This window comes from Haplochromis burtoni, unplaced genomic scaffold (genome assembly GCF_018398535.1).
Source record: "Haplochromis burtoni strain Fernald_Lab_line unplaced genomic scaffold, NCSU_Asbu1 Contig_61, whole genome shotgun sequence".
NCBI classification, from domain to species: Eukaryota; Metazoa; Chordata; class Actinopteri; order Cichliformes; family Cichlidae; genus Haplochromis; species Haplochromis burtoni.
The window spans coordinates 1,269,374-1,280,889 of record NW_024582422.1 but is presented as its reverse complement, the minus strand read 5'-3'; the positions used below and the strand labels follow the sequence as shown (position 1 = coordinate 1,280,889).

Sequence of the window (11,516 nt, the reverse complement as noted above, 5' to 3'; positions counted from 1 at the left end):
TAGATAGATAGATAGATAGATAGATAGATAGATAGATAGATAGATAGATAGATAGATAGATAGATAGATAGATAGATAGATAGATAGACTCCAGCCCTTCTGTGACCCTGAATTAGGGAGATGATGGATGGATGGACGGATAGATGGATGGGACTTTAAGTTTGATTTGGTTTTAGCTTTCCTGTTGGGCTAAGTCTTTCTTTCTTGGCTTTCATCTTGGCTCAAGTTGAAATAAACCTGCTGCGGTGAGTCAGGATAGGGAGAGGGGACAAAAAGGGGAGCGCTGGATTTATAGCACAAGGCAAAACAAGAGTACTGTCAAGAAATGTAACAGTGCAATAGTTGTTTGATCTCAACTTTTGACTTTTTAAAGCTGCCGTTGTGCTGAGTATGAATTGCCGTGCTGTTGTTGGAGGGAAGCTGATCGTACTGCAGGGGCTGTCCTGATAAATGGAATATGGGCTTGGGAAGCAAAGAAAACTGACTGGAAAACTTTTTCTCCTCAGTTAATTTGGTAAAGTATGAGTGCTGTGGTCAACAGCGAAAAGCAGTAAATCAGCAGAGAAAGTGAATGCAGCCAAAAAGAAGGAAGGCAGGATAGCGATCCTGCTTTGATGCCCCAAGGTGTGTGAAACAGTGATTTCAAGGGTCATCACAGCAGGACAGGAGTTCAGGTTTGTTTTCATATGAAACGTGACCCCGTGGCTTTGTTTTATATGTATCAGCTGCTACCTTATGAAAGTATTCTGATTGTCTAAAAACAAGATTTACAGTTTCGGTCACTACAGTTGTGGTTTTGACTTGTTTTCGCTCTCAGACCCAGGAGAAAAGGTTCCTGGAAATAGCTTTTTATGGGGAGTCTTTTATGGGAAATGCGAGGGCTGTGTTGACCGCTGTTGCATCACAGGACTAATAGAGGGTCGGTCTGCTGTGGATTGTTCACATCGTTTTATCTCAAGAGAGTATTCCCTCCCTCGGGGTGTATCTGATATAGTAGGATGTGATGCACCAGAGAAAAATACCTAAAGGCGGTGCTGTGCTCAAGCCCCATCTGTTGGCTGTCAGCCTGCAGCTTAAAATGCGGCGGAAGGTGTCTTTCATTAGAAGCACTGACTTTCATATTGGCTCTGTCCTCCTTTAGGAATACTGCTAAACTCCAACCCGACATCAGGGTTTGTTTGTGTTTTAGTGTGTGTCATGTTTTCCTTTCACTTTCTGGGAAAAACTGAGATAGTTTGTGAAGTGCATTCCAACTCCTTCACATTTTTAAGTGTCACTGGTGGTTTTATTGTTACCTCACAGAAAATTTAATCAAGTAGTCAAATGGGCAAATGAGGTTGGCAGAAATCGTGTATCTGTGGGGAAAGTGCTGCATAATAAAGATGAACACAGAGCAGATTAGCGAGCCTATTAGGTACTTTTTGTTTTGAATATTGGAATACACAAATTACCCACACCTATCTGTGTGAGAGGTTTGCCCTTCTATCTGCGCACAACAAATTTGACTAGATAGTCCTTCAAAGCAGCTCAGAATTCATTTGCATTCAAACTCTGCATCGCGTGCGGTCAGATGTGTCCAAATAGAGCTTAACTTTTCACGACCAAATGTTTCCTAGGCACATTCCGCATGAAGCCACACCCGTATTTAGAGCCGAAGTCCTGAAATATGATCACACAGGGTTTAATTTGAGTCTCTGACCTGGACATCTCAGCCATGTTTGTGGTATTTGTCACTTTTGAGCATTTTTAGTGGAATTATCTGGCAAATAATATGTGCTGCTGAGAAGTTAATTGTACTAACAGCCTGTCCAAGAAGTCTGTGCTTCAGCTTTGATGAATGCTTTCTACCTATGCACTCACCAGTGTGTCAGGGGCAACTTTGGGCATTCCAGTTAGTAGAAGATCTCCTCATCCTTGGCTGAACCTGTATCTGTGCCTTTCTAATCAAGCTTTGCAGTTTTATCTGAAAACTTAGCCCTTCAAACTACATATATGGTCACTTCTGACTCCTAAAAATGATCATGGTGGTGGCCATAATGATGAAATTGAGGCTTGAAAACAGAAAGCCACAAAAAATAGTAACTGTATGGTGGCTATAGAGTCATACAGTCTATGTTCCGAGGCTGAAAACACCCACTCTCCAGAATCCCCACCTTCCAGTTCATGGGGGTAAAGTGGATATGTGTCAGATGATCCAGCTAGAAAAGATAAACTCACACATATACATGCACAGTGATATGTCTGAGTGGGATACAGACATAAAAGCGCTTGTGCAAATGAAATGGAAAGCAGGTCTTGAACAGCTGCCGCGCTGAAACAGGCCGACGTTGGGGCAAAAGTCTACCCTTGCAGATCTCTTTGTGCCGGCGAGCTGCATGCCAGCCGGCTGGCTGCTGGGAACCTTTGTGTGACTCATTACCTCTCTATTGAGCAACACAAAGATGGGGCGCACTTGCCCATCAGAGCTTGGAGTCTCCCGGTCCCAGTCTTCACCTTATCGTGAAGTCAAGGTCACGGCCCCCGTGCTGAGACGACGCCTGGCGTCTTCATCGCCCAGCAGCCAATCGGTGACTGCGATCTCGGTCACGGGATCCGTTTGAATAAAGCTGTCAGTGGGACGTCTCTCCATTCACTTAACGTCTGGGTTGTTACCTTGGCAGCACTTTGTCTAAGAGAAGAAATGTCTCGGGCAGTACCCATTGATAACCATTGATTTGAATTCTTTCACTACATGTGTCCTCAAAGTGTGCCCTTGTCTTCTTTTACTGCCCCCGCTGTTTGCTCACCCTTAAACTAAATGCCACGGTGGCACCAGTCTGTGACAGAAAGGCCTCATTTATCTCCTTGATGATGTCTATTCACTCCTGTCATAAAGCTGCTGGGTCTTTGTTTAGCATAGAACATAATTGTTAGTTTGAACAGGGTGGGCCAAGAGGTGGGGGGAGCTGTACTGTGGATATTGTTTTCGGAGGGGCAGGGAAAAAGGGGAGTGGATGAGGTGCATCAAAGATACCTTGATTCTGACAGAATAACATCGTAATCAAAAGCATGTGTTTCAGGCGATCCAGGTTGAATACAGAGACCTGAGAAAAAGAAGCAGATACGGTGTGAAAAATAGTTGCCGTGTTATTCTGGGCTTATAAACATACTCAACTGCATACTCGTGCAGATTATGATGACTTACCTAAAGCAACAATTTCTCTGTTTGGGGAGGGGGGGGGGGTTCCCCTCGCTCTCCCTCAACATGTGTTGATTTTTCTTTTCAGCGAACCAGCTCATATCAGGTTAACCCTCCGTTCCAATGTGGGAACCTGTAAGACTCTACCAGCGCCATCTGTGACACTGCAGATGGCCCTGCTTGTTAAAGTGGGCCATGCTAGGACCCTGCCGTCTACCCAGGACGGGACAATGGAGATTACGGGTGTCTGATCTCTTGGTTTAAACGCACAGTCTCAGGGCTGCAGGACACAGGGAGGGGCTCACTGCCCTGATCTTTGAATCAAGGAATTATAAGACACAATGTCATTTACCCTCTCACTGAAGGTTCACAGGGATATATTCACGTCATCTCACATGTAGCCATGCAGCATTGTCTTGCTTTTGTGCTAGTGTCCACAACTTACATGAGATGAAATAAATAAATCAAGCCTTAAAACACCAGAATTATTAAACAATCATTTCATTCTCCCGTTACTATGGCAGCCAAAGTTTTCTGGATTCTTAACAGACATCATATTAAATATAGATACTCTTATTATGCAGAAATTAAAATGGTACGCTTGACTCAAATGCAGATGTTCTACATACCTCCGGCTGTTTTTACTGACAACTTTGATCAAATTTCCAAAATCTAAAAATACTTCTAAAATATTTTACGTCACTTTTTTTCTCTCTTCTCTGAGTGCATGTTCTCCATGTGCATATCTGGATTTTCTCTAAAAGTCCAAAGACAGCTTGTTCATTTAATTAGTGGCTCTAAATGGGCTGGCGGTTGTCAGTCCCTCTGATAACCCGGCAGCCAGTCCGGGGCGTACACTCCTTCTCGGCCTCCTTATAACCTTGAAGTTGATACACAGTTGGGGAAATGTATGGATAGCTTTGGATCTACATAATATTTTTTCATTTGGGTTTCATTGTTTAGTTAACTATAGCAGCCTGGTACATGAAAAAGGGAGTATTTTATTTTAGACATGAGTGAAAAGCTGTGCGGTCGAACAAAAATCTTTGTACTTTCTGCCTTGAGATCAAGCTTTGCTCTTGTCCGGAGCACATTCCCACACCCTATTTGGTGATCCATGATTCTTGATTGTTGTTGATGTTGGTGCTCTGCCAAAGAACGATCTGTTTGCTCAACCTGTAGGGCTGCCAGAGTGAAACGTAGCTCTCCGGCAAACAGAAGAACGTGCAGAAGATGCAGCGTTAAAGCCTAGGAATGATGGTTTCAGTCTTACTTAATGGGTATGACAGTCAGTTTCCCACGAGTAGAGCCGTTTTGACACTAATTTACTCCTTTAATGTCCATGCTTTTTTTTTCTTTTGCTACATCAGTGATTCTGGCCAGTCGTTAAGATTCAAACTCACCTCTTGAGCACTGATCCTGATCTTATTAAGGAAGTGTTGTTCTGCGAGTGAGAGTTTAACATCACAGGCTGAGCCAGATTCTCTTGGCTGCCTCATTTAACATGAATAGCTGATGTGCAGGTCTTCAAAAAAATTTGACGACTCTCTCCCAGTAATGTGATCAAGCAGTAGAGACGCTGTTCTCGAGCATGTGTGTTTTGGCATTGTGGTGAATCCTTAGTTATTGCGCAACAATCACTTGACTTGTTCCTCTTCCCATAGCTTTTGTTTTCATGACCTTTGTCATGTGAATACTTAAGAAATCCGAGATGTTGGGGAAAGATCCAAGGCTAAGGTATAGTCGAGTGATTTACTTCTCTGTTTAAGCCCTCCTCACCCGTGAAACACCTTGTGATTTATGACTTCATCCGAGGGCGTAAAACAGTCCCAGAAAATGTGTCTGGTCACTTTTCAATCCAAATATTAGAGGTTACTGCACTTCGTATATCTTAAACTGTTATTATACATGTCACTGTATGTATTCTAATATTCTCCAGGCTTGACTCATCCTCTATTACACATGTATGTCTTACATATGTGTTTCTAGAGCAAGGTCTTCATAATAACACCAACCAATGAGGGTTTATTAATAAATATGGTATATAAATGTAAATCTTTTTAAGATTTTGGAGCTTAAATGTCTTTTAGGTGCAGACAAATGAATGATGCACTCAGTTCATGTAACGCTATTAACCCGTTATAACAGTAATTGTGCAGAGAAAACAGTCGAGCTGTAAATGTGCAGCTCTGCACACTGAAGGAGAGAGGACGGAGACGAAGAGAAACAATCAGATGTTTATTTTCCACTTCTGGCTAAAGGTTTAAAGATTGGAAGGAGGAGGACTCAAACACCAACAACAGAGATAATCTAAAATCCAAATCTTTAATCTATGTGCTGGTATTCAGTCAGAGTCCGTTAGACCAGAGAAGGAACAAAAACACAAGGAAGACTGGGAACACTGGTAATATCTGAAAAGAACAAGGCAATCTGGAAAATAAATGAAGGAAAGCAGGGGCGTCTATATAGTGGTGTGATTGGGAACAGATGTAGCAGAGTAAGCACAGGTGATAATAATGAGGGTGGGGCAGATTGTTGTAAAGAAGTGGGAAAACTAACCCTGGGAACACACTGGGTGTGGATGCATCACGTTCCAGCTCTGACACGGATGCTTGCCGTTCCATCAGATATGCTGCAGCACATCTCAGAAGTATCCCAGGCTACATCCACACGTCGTCTTTTTGACTAATACCTCTGTTCACATGGATGTGCAAAAAGGACATGAATATGACTAGAACATGCTAAAGCAACAGGTAGAGATGTAACTGTAACGATATAGAAGGGCTGGCCAATCAGTTGCCTGCAAATAATGACACAAGAAATGGAGATAAAAGTTCACACTTTTAACGTTTCAAAATCTGTTTTCCTTGTTCACAAAGAAACACAGAAACAGTTTCTGCAAATCTTCACCCAGAAACGAGTTTTTTTTTTCTATTTCCACTGACATAAAACAGATTCCACAACATTCCTGATGTCATCTGAAGCCGTGCTAAGGACAGAACAAAACTCTGTTACAGACATGGACTTAGAGGTGCAGTTTGTGTTTTCTTCTGGCTAACAAGAGGGGAAGTAAGACCAAAGATTACAAAATAATTGTGAAAAATTAACAGCAAATCAATAGTACAGACTAGCCACAGAGCACCGAATAACTTAAAACAGTAAATTGGAGCTGTAAGCTAATTGTGAACATGGACAGTTAACTAGCTCTAGCTTTTGTCTACAGCCAAAAATCTTAGTCCCACCAGCAGGAGGTCAGCTTAAGCCTGTTGGGCCACCGGGCTCGTAATACTCCGGGGGAAAACCCTGCAATTTGCACCGCATGCAAAACCAACTCAGATTCATGCATTACAGTTATGACAATGAAAGAGTACTTTAACGTAATTTGGGGTTCAGTCTATCATTCATCCTTCCATCACTGCTCACTTCATCTCAGTGCCTCCATTATGTTTAAGTCCTGTCTGCAAACAGCAATGCATTTCTAATAGCAACACGCAGGGATGCATGCCTCTCCAGTGATGTAATGTGCGGCCAGTCATGCCAATAAGCAAGAACTACGCCGTGCTTCTTCTTTGAAAGGCACTGGGGCAGCTGCTTCCTTGTTCTCCATCTGTGAAATGTATATGTTCAACCCGGGCCTTTGTTGCTCGGAGACGATGGCACTGACCCAGGGTCAGGGGTATGTATCACACTGTGGCTACCCATTGTGAAAACATACACATTTGTGGTATTTTAATGCAATTTGACTTGGACCAGGTGTCATCTTCTTTCAGCAGCTTTCAAAAGGAAGGAGCGGCGTTTGTAGTGATTGAAGGGGAAATTGAGACTGAGGTATGAGTGGAAATATGCACAGGGATAAGAAGTGGCATCAACAAAGCCATCTGTCAGTTTGAGTGTGGGCAAACAGGAGTGTTAGGCGTGCAATCTGTGTTTTCGCACTGTTGTTATATTTCACAATAAAGGTTATTTTTACACTCTGAAGGACTATAATTGAACCACTAAAGTAGATTCTTATTAAGTGCTTTGCAATAATTATCACAAGACTGTATATAAAAGATGTACATACCCATTATGACATCACCTACTAGTTTGTGAAGCCTGTTTTAAAGCCTAGAGTTGAGCGATTTGGACAACACCTTTTGTGTTTTCTGAACCTCAATGTAGCAAGCAACGCAACGGACAAACTGACCTTATACACTCAAATACACAGGCACATCCAAAATTATAGCCTTCTTTAACCCTCTATATTACTCTTATTGGAACCATTATTTTCCAAATTATCATCATGTTGCATTATATCAGATTTGAAACTAGCAATTGTGGTCATAAAATTATTGGGAAAATGTTTACTGAGATCACAAGTAGATGTTGAATGAAAGCTATTTTTTCATAGACTTGGCAATCTGACGTCTTTATGCAACTAGAGAATTTGCCCCCTGCTGGTCATTTGAAATAATTCTGATGTAGGGCATTTCTGCACTTGATAGAAGCTAGCATAAAGCTTTTTTATATATATATATATATATATATGACTCAATAAAACTGACCTGTTATGCTCATTTCCAGGTCCATATCTTTATTCATGAATATTGTTAGTGTAGCTTTGCATGATTCAAAGTTCAAACTCATCCTTATTTGTCTTCAGGGCTTGAAAATAAAGCAACTGGGCCACATTTTATCTCTTCTTCAGTTTTAAAACAGCTGATGGAGAGTGTTTAACCCCTAATGTTCCTGTCCCCTCCATCACCTTCAAGAATACTAGATGCCCTAAGAGCAATTATAGTTACGAGTGGCTTTTTCAGGAGGAAGAGCACCCCCTGTAGCAGTCAGATCGGTGGTTTGATCCCCTACTCCTCCTGTCTGCATGCTAAAGCATCTCCTTGGGCAACATAGTGAACCCAGAGTTACCTCTGAAACATCCCTCCAAGAGTGTGTGAGTGTGTGTGAATGTTAGACAAGGTGCTAAGGTATAGAATAAAAGCACTTGCCGCATTGTGTGCAGCATTTCTTCTTCCTCCTCTAGTTTTTTCATACCAGCTTGTAACCAGTGCAGGTCAGAGCTGAGCAGAGGTGCCCTGGCTTGGTGTAATGGTTGCCATAGCACATATAAACTAACATGTTGCTGTTAAACTTGGATGCTTGGACTGTTTGGGTCTATTGATTGTCCCAAGTCAGTTGTAGTTAGTCATATCCACATTTATGGAGGAGCTGAAGATAAAATTTTCTCAAAAATAGTCATGGCTTAACAGCAGGGTTTTTATGGCCTTATTTGCTGTATTACAACGTGAAGAAACACACCCTTTTAAAAAAAAGCCGAATACAAATTGGTGTGTTTGGCAGCTGCAGCATAATTCATGCAGTCATACTGAACTTTTTTTTCCATTTATTGCCTCACACTGGCTGACGTCTGCTGTAAGTGGGAGAAAATGAGCATGATTTACAGTCACTAGTGTTGCATTAACTGTGGTGTTTTACTGGATTCAATTGGTTAGTGTTGACAGTAAGGATTGTTGGTGTCTGGTGTTGTAATCACGTTGCTTTTGTTGACATGGACGGATGTCCGTGGGAGTGGTTGTTGATCACTCGAACAAAGAAGTCTTTCATTGACTGTTCAGACTGGATAGAAATTTTATGATAAGATGTCAAAAACAAGGTCCGTCTTCGCTCACTGGAATTTCACATACAGCTTTGAAAATATGAGGACGGTCCAGTGTGGGCGTGGTGTGAATCATCATTTAGAAGCCAGTTTGTTTGTCTTTTTTAGCTTGTAGAGCTACTGGATAATGAGTGAGTCAGTGTAGTGAATTTGCAATATGATTTTTTTTCTTAATCTGCCTTTTATGATACTGTAGTTTGAACCCTGCTATCTTTTCAGGGTTCTCTTTGTTACTCATTTCTGCAAAGTCGTTTGCGTTGTAGTCCTCCAGTGTCACGCCACATGGCTTTCATTCTTCATGGGCATCAGCGAACGTCTAGGAAATCAGAGGAGTGGGGAGAAGGAAAAGAGAGGGTAACCTTACAGTCCTGACATTTCCAAAGCCCTGAGGGTGAAAGAGTACAGAGGTGACGGAGGATACATTCCTCTGAGCAGATGTGACCTGTCCATCTGGACTTTTACTTTCCGCAAGGTCACAAATAGCTGAGGAGTTACTTGGAAAGGAAGCTGGAAGTGTGATTCTGTCAATTCGCTCATGTTTCTTGTCAGATATTGCGCCATAATTACATTGTTTTCACACCCGAAGGAGTGACGAGGCTAAACCACAATCCACTGAGACCTCATTTCCTTCCACAAACAAACTGTGGAGTGCCTCCAGAGGGGCCCGGCTAGACCTTGATTACTCATTGTTCCTAAATCACTGGGAGTCAGCATGGAAACATACAAACACATCAGATAAAGTTTAGTTCCAGGCGAGATGAGACTCTCTGTGACCTCACACTTGTTCTCTCTAAAAGCCAACGATGCGTTCTAAAAAGTGTCAGCCTGCCTCGTCTCTCTTATGCAAATTGCTGTTTCGTTTTCCTTGGCACTTACAGAAACTGTTGGTCATGTAGCTGTTGTAACATTAAATATTTAACATGACCACAGATGGGAGCAGCGGCATCCTCCACGTTCGCTTCAGGCAGCAGCTTGACAACAACATCTGCAGCTCTGCACTTAACCTCACACTTACAGATGCCTCGTGCTCCGTGCATTGCTTCCATCCTTCCCGTGGCTCATGTTTTGGCTCGTTATCTGAGGCATTTTGGACTTGCGCAAGTTTCTGATTTGTTCTCCGGTTGCATGTGTATCAGCCTTGTTCGCCAGTCTTTCTTTCACTTTTGCTTCTTGCTGTTTATGCAGAGGTGATGTCAACAAGCTTGCGCAAATCTTAACCAGTTTTAATACTGCACAGCTTGCAGCGGCTTGTAGTATTCAAATTTCTTTTCTTTCCAGTGAGGTAATTTCCAGGTGGATCGTAAATACTGCATTCCTCTCTCTACCTGTATGACATAATACTGCTACAAAATTAGAAAAAGATACCTTTGTGCCTTTAGAGCAGTCTGACTTTTACATACACTGACCTCAGTTTTCGAATCCATTATTGCAATAACAAATATATGATAGAAAATAATGAAAAGTATTACAAATACACTTTTTAGGATTTGTCAGGAAATAAACCCACCTGAAATAAAAATATTTAAATACTGCAACTTAAAAGAATTAAATTAGTTTATAGTGCAAACAACAATAAAGTCTCAAATGTATTTTCACTGTCAGTGCCAGCTCTTCTGGTGCAGAGAAGACTAGCCTTCATCCATGCAAAGACTGTCACAGATTGTCTAAAAGTACCAGTGTGCTGTTTCAGTGCAAAATGAAATAGAAATGTTTGCTATGTAATAAAAAAAGGCAGAAGGCTGTAATCAAGGCAAAACACTGGTTTCATAGTCAACAAACAGGATTATACTGTAGCTGCCTGTTTATTTACTCATTTATTTGGTTGACAGCACATTTTGCAGTTGCATTTGGATATTTCTTTACATTAAATGTTGAAGTTAAGCTGTACACCTGTCCAAATGGCAATATGTAAAGTGATATCTCATTAGTGTGTTTATATGCCATTTAACCTTTTGTGCTGTACCGTATTTTATCGGGTTATAAGGTGCACAGTCGATGAAAGTGTCTGTTTTCATACACCGGATTATAAGGCGCATTAAAACACTTCCCTACCATTAATTCATTAATGTTGAATTCCCTCGCAGCTGCTCTATTCCCATGCTGTTGCAGTATATTAGTGGCTAACCTTGTATTGTGGATGAATTATCTCAGTTGTTCTCCTGACATAAGTTTGGTCCGTTTACAGCATCCTGCCATGCGATTGCATTTGTCCCTAACCATAGGGAACCCTCACATTGTTTATCGAGTGGAAAAAAGTTAACGTTCATCCTCCAGCTTCACTGTGTTTATGTTATGCTAACATAGCTATGTTGCTAGTACGTAGCACATGCACATGCCAGCTACCCCAACTTCAGTAACCCTATAAACGTCACTGCTGTTTAGTTTTCTGTCTTAATTTATGTTGGAAGTGATAGCAGAGCTGTATGTTTTAATTTTTTCAAAAATCTCTCAGTCAGAACATGGTTTATCATGTTTAGGTGGAAACTAGCAAGCTAACTTCCTGCTAACTTCTAACTCCGCTAAGTTTAATAAATTCTATTTTCATGGATGCCTGGATGTTAAACTTAATTGTTACACCTGGTAAAGCAGCAACACTGATCAGTTTATTAAAGATGAAAGAATTTAGACAGTTTTTAACTCTGAGTGACGCTGCAGTGTTTGTTTGACTTTAGGACCTGAAGTACA

The 11,516-nt window shown here is 41.4% G+C and overlaps 1 protein-coding gene across 4 annotated transcripts in view; it reads left to right on the top strand.

Annotated features, from left to right (window-relative positions):
• nhsa (Nance-Horan syndrome a (congenital cataracts and dental anomalies)) overlaps nt 1–11,516 on the top strand; it is a 67,264-nt gene that overhangs the window by 12,414 nt on the left and 43,334 nt on the right. The gene's annotated exons all lie outside the window — the stretch shown is intronic.